Here is a 12,645-nt window from a genome sequence, read left to right as displayed (position 1 = left end):
AAGGAGTCCCAATGCAAATCCTTATATGTTTTTTCCAGTAAGTTTTCGTCACTGATCTCGAAAAACTGTTGGAGACCCCCTTCGGTCACGACACAGACCATGGGATTGCACCTAGAAAGTTACCCTCCTAGACACAAGTCCGGGTGAGGTTGTTTATGGAAGACCAGCAGTCGCCCATGCATACCAGCCTCCCCTCTCCACACCACTGATGTTATCCGAGGGAAAGACAACGGTCGATACAGCTTGGCACCAGTGACATCGCAAAGAATGTATGCACTAGTGACGTCGAAAAACTGTATGCAAGCAATAATAAATCTCTGAAGGATATGTAAACAGTAACTAAGCTACAGTAACACCCACCCTTAGTGGTTAGCCATATTGAGATGGCTAGTATACCTCACATTGTCGTGCAGTTACTGTTTACATCTCGTTTAGAGATTTATTATTGTATTTATTGAATCAATGTCAAATATCACTGGATGCTGAGCAGATGAATGGATAACAAACTGTCAATGGCTAGGATCAGACAGTTCAGTTAGCAAACTACAGCTATCATCTGTAATTGTGGTATGTGCAGACAAGATTTTTCAATTTGGACACACTTTTTAAAATACATCAGCAATGACTTTGTTGCTGGTAATGCTTTCTCTGTATATTGCAAAAATGTAAGTCTGTTTTTTACCAAATAAATTGCACTTCATATTCGAGTGTCCAGTAAAACTATAGGGTGTTATTCAGGCACTCAAGAGTCCACTGCATCTCACAGTAGAAACTGCTCGAAGCTAATGAAGTTCATAACATAACCGTTGTTTTGCCTCTGTCATATATTGTGTTCTGTATATATATATTTGTATTTATGTGCTAATGTGGTATATTCAACTGATGAAAGCAGAGCTTATTTGAAGCAAAGCTAGAAATCCAGGATCTTGAATTATCCAGTAATATCTTTTTGTTAGTTTATTTTGTCTCTCTGTCTTATCTCGTGGTGCAATATGAACATTTTAGGTGGTTTTTAGAGTCAGGGTTTGACTGCTATTTTGGCATGGTGGTGTCTCTCAGATACCCTTATTTATAGTTGTGAAAAATTATTACCTTTGTATGGTATTTAATCTCATGCTGGCCACTTGATAATACCGATATTTAAATATCGATATTATCCTTATTTATAAATATATATATATATATATATATATATAATATGAAGAGCGTAGGCTTGAAACATTAAAGACTTTTTCACTTCCTGAGCTTTATACTAATACATCTGTTTGTTGTCGACACCACTTGTCTTAGTCTTTTGTTTTGTATTTGAATTCTCCCTATATACATATATACAAAAAGTATGGGGGTTTAGTTCACAGGTGATCCAAACAACTAGGTACGCTAGGTAAGTGCTGCAATGGATTACAAGGGCTCCAAGGTTATTACCGAGATGGTAGTTATGGAGCCATTGCAGATTTCCAATGCAGCAGATATATAATTGTTAAAGAGGACAACAAACGTTAAGGAAAGGCAAACATCCCAAGTCATATACATTATTATTATTGGAAAAAATTCAAGGCCTTACAGCTGTTTCTAGGATATCCCCAAATATGGGATATTCTGTCATCAGAGACAAATAGTGAAAAATAGGGGAAATAAGAAGGGTATATATTAATAGAATGATGACGTAAAGGACGGGAGCAAAGGAATAAGGAGATGAAGAGAGAGAAGAAGAAAGAAGCATAAAAGTTCATAGTTCAACTTTCTGATGTTGTAGAAACAAATACATTAATCCTTAGGTGCAATCCTGCATAGATCCATGTGGGTTAAAATCCTGATATTGTAAACATCTCTGGATGTTTGCAAGATCAGGATTTTAACCCACATGCGCCTAAGGACTTGATAACCGATGTTGGTGTGTTTACATCCCTGTAACTTAGTGGTTCAGCAAAACAAATCGATAGGATAGGTACTGGGCTTGCAAAGAATAAGTCCTGGGTGTCGATTTCTTCAACTAAAACACCCTTTCAGGTGGCACTCCAGCACGGCCACAGTCAAATTACTGAAACAAGTAAAAGGATAAAACACACACACACACACACGTACACACACACACACACGTACACACACACACACACACACGTACATGTACACACACGTACACACACACACACACATGTACATACACACACACACACATACATAAAATATTTCAACTGCTAAAATTATTATTGCCATCATTGATAGCATTATTAGTGGTATTAGTATTTTTAATATCATCATCATCATTATTATTATTGTTGTTATTATTATTATTATTATTGTTGTTGTTGTTTTTGTTTTATTGCTGGACTGTCTGTCTGTGTGTTGTGCTGTAAATAGCAACATTGTTAGTCAATTTGTCTCATGCTTTGTCATCCCTATTAATTCCACCCTCACTAACGAATGTGATCACATCCGGTCTGGACTCTTGGCGGAATTGTTCACACACACACACACACACACACACACACCACACACACACACACACACACACACATACATATACATGCATGCACACATGTGTATGTGTAGGAGGCAGAACACAGTAGGATTGTTAAACATTGACTGGAATTCGGAGAGAGAGAGAGAGAGAGAGAGAGAGGAGAGAGAAGGAAGGAAAGAAAGAGAAAGAAAGAAAGAAAGAAAGAAAGAAAGGAAGAAGGAAAGAGAGAGGTGCAGAGAAAAGTGAGTGAGAAAAAATGTGAAATGAAAAAGAGAGAAATAGAGGAAGAAAAAGAGGAGAGTTAAAGAGACAGAGAGAGGAGAAAGAATGAGAGGGAGAGAAAGAGAAATAGAGAATGCTGGTGATGTGTGTGTGTGTGTGTGTGTGTGTGTGTGTGTGTGTGTGAGTGTGTCTGTGTGTGTGTCTGTGTGTGTGTGTGTCTGTGTGTCTGTGTGTGTGTGTGTGTGTGTCTGTGTGTGTGTGTCTGTGTGCGTGTGTGTGTCTGTGTGCGTGTGTGTGTGTGTGTGTCTGTGTGCGTGTGTGTGTCTGTGTGCGTGTGTGTGTCTGTGTGTGTGTGTGTGTCTGTGTGTGTGTGTGTGTGTGTGTGTGTGTCTGTGTCTGTGTCTGAGTGTGTTGTGTGTGTGTGTGTGTGTGTGTGTGTGAAGAAATTGTTTCAGAAAGGAGTGTAATGTCCTGACAAGTTAGGATATCTCCCTCTCTTTCTCTCTCCTCTTCTCTCTCCCCTATCTCTCTATCTCTCCCCCCTATCTCTCTCTCTCTCTCTCTCTCTCTCTCTCTTCTCCTCTCTTTCTACCACATATATTAATGGGGAAAACACAGGGCACATGACCTACTATCACTATGTGTCACTTGGTAGTTTCCTTTCTCTACAAAACCTCAATGACTCTTCACCCACTTATACTTGCACGACAGATGGTTGACTGGTCCCCACCCTTTCCTTCTCTACAGAAATAAATCTGCTAAGTGCCTGAACAAGCTTTTTCAGAAAGCTCTGCCCTAGATTAATATCTAATGTCCAGCTTACAGACAGATGACTACCTCAGACTGGACAGATTGGCAGAACTGTTAGACTATTGGAAGTACTTTATTTGTTGTCCTTTACATACATACTCCTTACTCTTTTACTTGTTTCAGTCATTTGACTGTGGCCATGCTGGAGCACCACCTTTAGTCGAGCAAATCGACCCCAGGACTTATTCTTTGTGAGCCTAGTTACTTATTCTATCGGTCTCTTTGGCCGAGCCGCTAAGTTACGGGGACGTAAACACACCAGCATCGGTTGTCAAGCGATGTTGGGGGGACAAACACGGACACACAAACACACACACATACATATATATATATATATATATATATAAATATTTGAGTAGTTGAATGAATTATCTTGTTAAGGATAATTCGGTTAACCGATACCTGGGAAGCAAATTCACATCGTTCAACTCCATTCTTTCATATATATATAATATATATATATATACACACACATATACAATGGGCTTCTTTCAGTTTCCGTCTACCAAATCTACTCACAAGGCTTTGGTCGGCCCGAGGCTATAGTAGAAGACACTTGCCCAAGATGCCACGCGGTGGGACTGAACCCGGAACCATGTGGTTGGTAAGCATTCATACCAGAAGCTCCAGTAAATAAATCGCAGAGTGTTTGGATGTCAATCTGAGGACAGTGCTGAGAATTCAGAAAGAGTTGTATGAGTCTAATAGTGATTACGAATGTATGGCAGCTTAGAAGACTCACTCTGATCATTCTGATAAGAAAATAACTCCTGAGTTTGTTGGTGAGATCAAGGCCATGATTGACAACGATCCCTGCAAGTCAATCAGGTCCATCAGCTGGAAAAGATGCTTTCCTGAGGTTAAAAATCCTAGTCAGGACTGCCACGTTATGTTGGCAAATAAACTTTACTATCCAATACTGTTACTACATGGATCTAAATCAGAGATTTAAAACTAGTTGTTTTTCTCCTTATACGTGAGGGTGCTAAGTTAAAGCACCCAGTATCAGGTCTGATCAATTCACATCCGCTGGACAACTGAACTCCACAAATAAGTTCTTATCAGGCAGGTAGTGCATGAAGACATTTGGTATTCTTCATACAAGATGAGAAAGGGCCAGTTTTTATTGCAATCCATTAAGGGCAAGAGGAAACATTACACTACAAGGCTTTTGAGCAAACTCAAGCATCCCGTCCAACCAAATATACTTTGGTTTTTCTCAGACAAGAAAAAATTCTACCAGGATCATACCGAAATTTTTTAACTGCTCTATAAATGCTATATATGCTCAAAAAATACAGCAGTTAATTCTATGCTGGAGTCCCTAATTTACATACCAAAAATTTTTAACCGCTCTATAAAAGCTATATATACTCAAAAAATACAGCAGTTAATTCTATGCTGGAGTCCCTAATTTACATACCAAAAATTTTTAACTGCTCTATAAATGCTATATATAATCAAAAAATACAGCAGTTATTCTATGCTGGAGTCCCTAATTTACATACCAAAATTTTAAATGCTCTATAATGCTATATACTCAAAAAATACAGCAGTTAATTCTATGCTGGAGTCCCTAATTTACATACCAAAAATTTTTAACTGCTCTATAAATGCTATATATACTCAAAAAATACAGCAGTTAATTCTATGCTGGAGTCCCTAATTTACATACCAAAAATTTTTAACTGCTCTATAAATGCTATATATACTCAAAAAATACAGCAGTTAATTCTATGCTGGAGTCCCTAATTTACATACCAAAAATTTTTAACTGCTCTATAAATGCTATATATACTCAAAAAATACAGCAGTTCTTCTTGCTGGAGTCCCTAATTTACATACCAAAAATTTTTAACTGTTCTATAAATGCTATATATACTCAAAAAATACAGCAGTTAATTCTATGCTGGAGTCCCTAATTTGCATGCCGAAATTTTTTAACCGCTCTATAAACTCTATATATTCTCATTAAATGCAGCAATCAAAGACAGCCCGTAGTATTACTTGAAGGATATTCAGCTGCTATTTCCAGTATTTTCAGAAGCCTCTTCGCTATTCCCTTAGTTGAAACGATTTCTCTGTTGTTTATTCTAACGTTTTCAAAATTCTTTTATTTTTTTTATTATAAAAGCATTTATTGATAAGTGAGTGGGAGGTTTGGCTTTTTGTTTGCTTACATATTAGCTTTGTATGTTTGTATGTAAGTACACGAACACACATACATGCAGATAGACAGAGAGATAGACAGATAGATAGATAGTTAGGCAGATAGATAGATAGATAGATAGATAGATAGATAGATAGATAGATAGATAGATAGATAGATAGATAGACAGATAGATATAGACATATATATATATCTATGTACATTGATATATATGTATGCAATATATATATATATGTATATATATATGTATATGTATATATATATATATAATATATCTATATTATATATATATATTATATATATATATACATATATATACATATATATATATATATATATATATATATATATATGTGTATATATAATATAATAATATATATATATATATATATATAATATATATATATAAATGGCAGTTGTCTGTCTGTGTGTCTGTGTGTCTGTCAGGTTGTACCCTCACCCTGACCACGGCTTTCAACCAATTCTGATGAAACTTGACACACCATAGCCCAAGTCATAATTCAAAACTAACGCAGCGACAATTTTAAAAAGTTCGCCCAGTTCTGAAAAAAATCGATAAATTTACATGGGGTTGAGAATCTAAGCTTTTTATATGCAAACATTTTCTGTTTTAGTTTTTGCAACTTGCAATTGATTTTCACCAAACTCATGGTGTGAAGCTTATGTTACCCTAAGAAACTTAATTCTGACATTAGTTTCCATGCAATACCTTACCATCAGAAAAAATTGATAAAATCATGCCATTTTGGGAAATCGCGTTCAAAATTCAAGATGACATATTTTCGACAATATCTTTTACAAATTGTGTCCCTCTAGACAGTCTGTGGTTTGTGTTTAATACACAATCGGTTGCTGTGTGCCACATAAATTAATTAACCGATTTTTTCCCAATAATAAAGTATCCTATTGGAATAAAAAGGGCCATATAGCTCCTTGGAGCAGACATGATGCTCGCTGTGAATTTAAAAAGAACTTCAGACATTCTCAGTTTCCTGTTAAACTCTGCTTCGCAATGTCCAACAATAAATCCCAAGGCCAAATGCTACAAGTCGCTGGGTTACATTTGGGTGAACAGTGCTTCGCCCACGGTCAACTCCACGTGGGCTGTTCACGCGTTGGGAGGCGCAATGATGTTTTCATGTTTTAACCCAAAGGGACAGCTAGGAACATCGTATACACAGAAGTATTCGAGTGAAGAGAAGACATTGCAACCTACACATGCGCCTTTGTTCCCCAAAAGGGAAAGGACTAGATTGGGATTAGTTGTTGCCTACAAGGGGCTCTTACATATCCGGGCAATGCCGGGCAATGCCGGGCAATGCCGGGCTATGCTGCTAGTATATATATAAATGTATGTATGTATATGTATGTATAGCATTCAAAATGTAACCGTGTGTGTACCGTTGGCGATTTTTTTTACTCTGTCTTCCCTTCTCTGAATCTTTCCTTCTCCTATATTTCCAACGAAGAGCTTCACTCAAAATGTTAAAACCTCCTTCTTTCCTGAGAGTCCAATAATACTATATTTGTTCCACGCCCTCGCGTTGTTGTGTTTGTGCTTTCTTGTTTGGATTAACTATATATGTATATATGTATATATATGTATATATATATATATATATATATATATATATATATATAACAAGATAAGAAAATGGAGAAATACATCTAAATCAAATATCAATTACCAGATAAAACTCAATCACATACTTTATTAAACCACCACATAAGAGACTGTAGGGTTAAATATAAAAAGCAGAACAAATCAGTGTACATAAAGGAATGTACATAAAAAAGTGTACATAAAAAAGTAATGTTGTATAATAAGTAGAATATATATAAAAGAGAATATAAATATAAGTAAATATAAATATAAGTATAGATTACATCTTACAGCTGTTTCGGCCATGTAGATAAGTATGTCTCATTTTACCAATATTAGCCCTTTATGGTAGGTCAATATATAGATATAAATGAGACATTTACAAAAATATCATAAGGCCTCTTCGGGGATATATGTTATTCCATGGAGGGTTGCATTTACAACCCCTATCTCAATTTGTATATATATATATATATATGTATATATATACATGTATGCATATATATAAACACACACATACACACAAGTCTGTATGTGTGTCTGTGTGTGTATATATATATATATATATAATATACTTATTGTGTCATCTCATGAATGATGCGGCTCTTTCAATTTCATGAACTAAAAGTCGGAGGATGGGATAAACTACCTGCATCAACTTGCTATAAAAGCTAGTAGTATTTCTACCTAGTATTTATTCTTAGTGCAAGTTTTGAAGAGTGCAGTTATTTTTTTTAACAGTTTTTCTTTTTTTTCAAAGCTATAATGGAAGTGACAAAGGAGCATATTTGCTTTATGAGTTCAGGAAAGGCAATAACAAACGAAAAGTGTGACAAATATTAATGCAGTACATGGGGACCGGACAGTAAGAGTAAGCCAGTGTCAACAGTGGTTCCAGAAATTCTGAGCCGGAAACTACAGCCTAGAAGACGTGCCTCATCCTGGAAGATCTGTAGAGTTAAGCGAGGAAATCTTGCAAACCCTGATGGAACAAAATCTCATCATAACTTTTGAGAAACTAGTAGAGAAGCTTGGATTTGGTCATTCAACCATTCGTCGACACCTGCATGCCATCAGAAAATTCAGCAAATTAGGTCAATGAGTTCCTCACAAACTTTCCGAGTCTAATTGTGCACAGAGAGTGAATGTGTGCTCTTCTTTGCTGTTATGTCTCATGAATGAACCTTTTTTGGACTGAATAGTAACTGGTGACAAGAAATGGGTTCTCTATAAAAATGTCAAGTGCCAAAGACAGTGGGGAGGGAAAAGAGAATCATTGGCACCCCAGGCTAAAGAAGATCTTCACCCACATATGGTGTTGTTATCTGTTTGGTGGGATATGAAAAGTTTAGTCCACTTTGAACTTTTAAACCCAAACCAAACAATAACAAAGGAGATCTACTGTGAGGAGCTTGAGCGGCTTAAGTCAGCGCTAGAAGGCAAGCAACCATTTTTGGTTTCAAGAAGAAAGATGTTCTTCCATCAGGATAATGCTTGGCCACATACAGCGAGGATGACATTCCAAAGGAAGGAGCAGTTTGAATGGGAAACGATGCCCCACCAACCATATTCGCCGGACATCACCCCGTCTGGTTATCATTTTTTCTGCATTTCAAAATCATTTACTCTTTTACCCTTTTACTTGTTTCAGTCATTTGACTGCGGCCATGCTGGAGCACCGCCTTTAGTCGAGCAACTCAACCCCGGGACTTATTCTTTGTAAGCCCAGTACTTATTCTATCGGTCTCTTTTGCCGAACTGCTAAGTGATGGGGACATAAACACACCAGCATCGGTTGTCAAGCAATGCTAGGGGGACAAACACAGACACACAAACATACAAGCATACACACACACACACATATATATACATATATACGACAGGCTTCTTTCAATTTCCGTCTACCAAATCCACTCATAAGGCTTTGGTCGGCCCGAGGCTATAGAAGGAGACACTTGCCCAAGGTGCCACGCAGTGGGACTGAACCCGGAACTATGTGGTTGGTAAGCAAGCCACTTACCACACAGCCACTCCTGCGGGGAAAAAACATGAATTCTGTAGACGAGGTCAGAACAGTAGTGGACATGTATTTTTCATGACGGACAAGTTAATTTTGGAAGAAGGGCCTTGCAAGTCTACCAGATAGAAGGAAGAGCATTGTAGACATTGAAGGAGAGTATATTTTAAATTAAAAAAAGAACTTTGTTTATCTTAATTTTGAAAAATAAAAGAAGTATAAAAAACCACATTATTTATGGGACGATCCAATATATTTATACATACATACATACATACATACACATTTATTGTACAGGTTAACAATAAAAAGACAAGTACTGGTCTCAATTTGTTTAACTAAAAGCTTTCAAGGTGATGCTCCAACATGGCCGCAGTCTAATCACTGATCTTTTCTGTAATCACTTACTTGTTTCAGTCAATGCATTATGGCCATGCTGGGGCATTGCCTTCAAAGATTTTAGTCAAATGGAACTGACACTAGTACTCCAGTACTTATCTCTTTATTGTAGCCTGCACCATATATCTATAAGTGAATATATATATATGTGAATATATATATGTGAATATATATATATATATATATATATATATATATATATATATATAATATATATATATATATATATAATTTCCTGGATTCAAGAGAATCAGGCACTTAAATAGTAAAGCACCAAGGTCAGCGTAGTCATAGTGCTATTGTGTACAAATAATATCTAAGGACAAATACTAAAGCTAATATGGACTTGTACTCCTTTGGTGCATACAATCACAAACGGCAGACTGAATACATGAGTTACCAAGGTCACACATGGATACACTCACAGCACCTAGTAGTCTCTAGATCCAAATGAATTTCAGGTTCCAAAATCCAAACTGAGGGAGTAGATAGAGCAGGTAAAATTTAGGCTACATATGTTTCCTAGCTAGAAGATCCTCTGATGTAATAGCTACTCAATGAGGGGTACTCAGCCAGCTATTCATCAGGCTGAAGATACCTTATTATACGAAGGCTACGTTGTAGTTAAGGAATCCCAAGTTAATTCACCAAAGATATAGTTTGAAATGAAATGTTCCTATGTGTGTATGTCTGTGTATATATATATATAATATATATATATATATATATGGTGGCATGTAAAAAGCACCATCCATCCGTGGCCGTTCGCCAGCCCCGTCTGGCACCTGTGCAGGTGGCACGTAAAAAAGCACCCACTACGCTCACGGAGTGGTTGGCGTTAGGAAGGGCATCCAGCCGTAGAAACACTGCCAGATCAGACTGGAGCCTGGTGCAGCCTTCTGGCTTCACAGATCCCCTGTCGAACCGTCCAACCCATGCTAGCATGGAAAGCGGACGCTAAATGATGATGATGATGATGATGATGATGATACACACACACGCATACAAGCACATACATGCATACAAGCACACACACACATAAACACATACATACATACAACATGAGTGTATGTGTTTCATCATCATCATTGTCATCTTTTAATGTTCATTTTCATGCTGCCATCATCAGTTTCATGCAAAAAATACAATAGTGCTAAGCAACAAAGCAATTATATAAATACACTCATCAGGCGTATATGTATGCATGTGTATATGGCTACGCAGTTAGCACGCCGGGCGAAAAGCGTAGCCGTATTTCGTCTGTCTTTACGTTCTGAGTTCAAATTCCGCCGAGGTCGACTTTGCCTTTCATCCTTTCGGGGTCGATAAATTAAGTACCAGTTACGCACTGGGATCGATGTAATCGACTTAATCCATTTGTCTGTCCTTGTTTGTCCTCTCTGTATTTAGCCCCTTGTGGGTAGTAAAGAATAGAAGTATATATATTATATATATATATTATATATATATATTATATATATATATATATATATATATTACCATTCTTCTTTGATATAGCTCTCTTGTTTTTAAAAAAAACATTTTCCTCCATTTTTACCACTTCCGTCTTTTAGTATGTGACCTCGTGAATACCACCGGCGATTTTTTTCCTCTGTCCTCCCGTCTCGGGATCTTTCCTTCTCCTATGTTTCCGACGAAGAGCTCCGCTCAAAACGTCAAACCCTCCTTCTTCCCTTCTTTCCTGAGCGTCCAATAATACTTTATTTGTTCCACGTCCTTGCGTTGTTGTCTTTATGTTTTCTTGTTTGGATTAACTTTATATATATATGGCTGTGTGGTAAGTAGCTTGCTAACCAACCACATGGTTCCGGGTTCAGTCCCACTGCGTGGCATCTTGGGCAAGTGTCTTCTGCTATAGCCCTGGGCCGACCAATGCCTTGTGAGTGGATTTGGTAGACGGAAACTGAAAGAAGCCTGTCGTATATATGTATATATATATAAGTGTGTGTGTGTATATGTTTGTGTGTCTGTGTTTGTCCCCCTAGCATTGCTTGACAACCGATGCTGGTGTGTTTACGTCCCCGTAACTTAGCGGTTCGGCAAAAGAGACCGATAGAATAAGTACTGGGCTTACAAAATAAGTCCCGGGGTCGATTTGCTCGACTAAAGGTGGTGCTCCAGCATGGCCGCAGTCAAATGACTGAAACAAGTAAAAGAGAAAAGAGTAAAAGAGAATATATATATATATATATATATATATATATATTATATGAGGGTGGTGCTGTAAAGTGTTTGGCTTTAAGGGTATTGCGAAAGGCCTGGCTGGAGGTCCAACCTTCTGAGTTCTTTAACAGGGCTTAGAAAAACTGAAGGACTGCTGCAATAAGTGTGTGAATCTGAGAGGGAAATATAGTGAATAAAATCACAATTAACTGATCCTTTTGTACATTCTTTTACCCAAAGCTAGGAACTTTTCAGCACCCTCTCTTGTGTGTGTGTGTGTGTGTGTTTATATGTGTGCGTGACAGATTGATAAATAAATACAAAGACAGACAGAGAGAGAGAGAGACAAACAGAGAGAGAACGGAAGAGAAACATTTAAATAACTAAAACCTACAATGTCTTACTGACACATAATGAGGCTTTGTTTGAGGCTTAATCATTTCCTGCTGTGTTGCAAAAAAAATATATAAATAAAACATCAGAAATGAGTTTAAGTGATTTTATTTAAAGTAAAACACTTCCATTGTTCATTAATCACTACAGCTCACAGCTCTTCTATTATAGTTACTGAATAAATATGGAGTAAATATGACATCTGCATTATCTTGAAAGTGTAATAAAAGAAGAATTTTTTTTCAAAGAGTAACAGAAATCCCATGTTTTGACTGAAAAGCACAAAATCAAAATTTAAAAAATTCCTTTTTTTTTTTCATTTTTTCCTGTCCTATTTTTCATTTTTTCCTGTCCTACAACAG

At 36.9% G+C, this 12,645-nt stretch overlaps 1 long non-coding RNA gene across 1 annotated transcript; it reads right to left on the bottom strand.

Moving 5' to 3' along the window:
- Positions 1-1,751: 1,751 nt before the first annotated feature.
- LOC118768676 lies at positions 1,752-9,129 on the bottom strand. Its single transcript, XR_005004452.1, has 3 exons — positions 9,119-9,129; positions 3,432-3,441; positions 1,752-1,831 (listed from the first exon to the last, which is right to left on the bottom strand). It is a non-coding gene; the product is annotated as an uncharacterized LOC118768676 (long non-coding RNA).
- Between the last annotated feature and the right edge of the window lie 3,516 nt (positions 9,130-12,645).

This window comes from Octopus sinensis, unplaced genomic scaffold (genome assembly GCF_006345805.1).
Source record: "Octopus sinensis unplaced genomic scaffold, ASM634580v1 Contig00960, whole genome shotgun sequence".
Taxonomy (NCBI): Eukaryota; Metazoa; Mollusca; class Cephalopoda; order Octopoda; family Octopodidae; genus Octopus; species Octopus sinensis.
Note: the sequence above shows the minus strand (reverse complement) of the source record. Positions and strands in the feature narration are given on the sequence as shown.